We start from the raw sequence: 2,500 nt of genomic DNA, 5'->3' as shown, positions 1-2,500 counted from the left end.
CTCGGCTCTCGCTGGCCCCGACGGACCCGCCGCCCCTCCTCACCCTTGACAGACATTAAAGGGGGCATGAGCTCCGTTTCCGCCCAGCCTTTGCCAGGCTGTCCATTTCACTGCCCCGTGGCCGGGGAGCGCCGCAACGGCCGCCGCCGACCCGGTCACGGGCCCCCGGGCCCGGCCAAAGGGTGGACCCCACCGGTGCTCGGCCCCCACGCGCCCCACGGAGCCCCCGCTCGCGCCAGGCACCCCCGGGGCTCGGCTCTCGCTGGCCCCGACGGACCCGCCGCCCCTCCTCACCCTTGACAGACATTAAAGGGGGCATGAGCTCCGTTTCCGCCCAGCCTTTGCCAGGCTGTCCATTTCACTGCCCCGTGGCCGGGGAGCGCCGCAACGGCCGCCGCCGACCCGGTCACGGGCCCCCGGGCCCGGCCAAAGGGTGGACCCCACCGGTGCTCGGCCCCCACGCGCCCCACGGAGCCCCCGCTCGCGCCAGGCACCCCCGGGGCTCGGCTCTCGCTGGCCCCGACCGACCCGCCGCCCTCCGCCTATCTCACCTCCACCCAGCACTGGAGGCAGGCATTAAAGGGGGAATTAATCCCCTGTGTTCCATCCTCACTTCACCCAGCTCTCTGGCTCTCTGTCTCCCTCCCTCCCTCTTCTCTCCCCTCTCTGGGGGAGACTCTCACCGTCCCAGGCCTCATTCTCCCACCTCCACCCAGCGCTGGAGGCAGGCATTAAAGGGGGAATTAATCCCCTGTGTTCCATGCTCACTTCACCCAGCTCTCTGGCTGGCTGTCTCCCTCCCTCTTCTCTCCCCTCTCTGGGGGAGACTCTCAACCTCCCAGGCCTCATTCTCCCACCTCCACCCAGCGCTGGAGGCAGGCATTAAAGGGGGAATTAATCCCCTGTGTTCCATGCTCACTTCACCCAGCTCTCTGGCTCTCTGTCTCCCTCCCTCTTCTCTCCCCTCTCTGGGGGAGACTCTCAACCTCCCAGGCCTCATTCTCCCACCTCCACCCAGCGCTGGAGGCAGGCATTAAAGGGGGAATTAATCCCCTGTGTTCCATGCTCACTTCACCCAGCTCTCTGGCTGGCTGTCTCCCTCCCTCTTCTCTCCCCTCTCTGGGGGAGACTCTCAACCTCCCAGGCCTCATTCTCCCACCTCCACCCAGCGCTGGAGGCAGGCATTAAAGGGGGAATTAATCCCCTGTGTTCCATGCTCACTTCACCCAGCTCTCTGGCTCTCTGTCTCCCTCCCTCTTCTCTCCCCTCTCTGGGGGAGACTCTCAACCTCCCAGGCCTCATTCTCCCACCTCCACCCAGCGCTGGAGGCAGGCATTAAAGGGGGAATTAATCCCCTGTGTTCCATGCTCACTTCACCCAGCTCTCTGGCTGGCTGTCTCCCTCCCTCTTCTCTCCCCTCTCTGGGGGAGACTCTCAACCTCCCAGGCCTCATTCTCCCACCTCCACCCAGCGCTGGAGGCAGGCATTAAAGGGGGAATTAATCCCCTGTGTTCCATGCTCACTTCACCCAGCTCTCTGGCTCTCTGTCTCCCTCCCTCTTCTCTCCCCTCTCTGGGGGAGACTCTCAACCTCCCAGGCCTCATTCTCCCACCTCCACCCAGCGCTGGAGGCAGGCATTAAAGGGGGAATTAATCCCCTGTGTTCCATGCTCACTTCACCCAGCTCTCTGGCTGGCTGTCTCCCTCCCTCCCTCTTCTCTCCCCTCTCTGGGGGAGACTCTCACCGTCCCAGGCCTCATTCTCCCACCTCCACCCAGCGCTGGAGGCAGGCATTAAAGGGGGAATTAATCCCCTGTGTTCCATGCTCACTTCACCCAGCTCTCTGGCTGGCTGTCTCCCTCCCTCTTCTCTCCCCTCTCTGGGGGAGACTCTCACCGTCCCAGGCCTCATTCTCCCACCTCCACCCAGCGCTGGAGGCAGGCATTAAAGGGGGAATTAATCCCCTGTGTTCCATGCTCACTTCACCCAGCTCTCTGGCTCTCTGTCTCCCTCCCTCTTCTCTCCCCTCTCTGGGGGAGACTCTCAACCTCCCAGGCCTCATTCTCCCACCTCCACCCAGCGCTGGAGGCAGGCATTAAAGGGGGAATTAATCCCCTGTGTTCCATGCTCACTTCACCCAGCTCTCTGGCTCTCTGTCTCCCTCCCTCCCTCTTCTCTCCCCTCTCTGGGGGAGACTCTCACCGTCCCAGGCCTCATTCTCCCACCTCCACCCAGCGCTGGAGGCAGGCATTAAAGGGGGAATTAATCCCCTGTGTTCCATGCTCACTTCACCCAGCTCTCTGGCTGGCTGTCTCCCTCCCTCTTCTCTCCCCTCTCTGGGGGAGACTCTCACCGTCCCAGGCCTCATTCTCCCACCTCCACCCAGCGCTGGAGGCAGGCATTAAAGGGGGAATTAATCCCCTGTGTTCCATGCTCACTTCACCCAGCTCTCTGGCTGGCTGTCTCCCTCCCTCTTCTCTCCCCTCTCTGGGGGAGACTCT

This window comes from Epinephelus lanceolatus, unplaced genomic scaffold (genome assembly GCF_041903045.1).
Source record: "Epinephelus lanceolatus isolate andai-2023 unplaced genomic scaffold, ASM4190304v1 scaffold97, whole genome shotgun sequence".
Classification (NCBI taxonomy): domain Eukaryota; kingdom Metazoa; phylum Chordata; class Actinopteri; order Perciformes; family Serranidae; genus Epinephelus; species Epinephelus lanceolatus.
Note: the sequence above shows the minus strand (reverse complement) of the source record.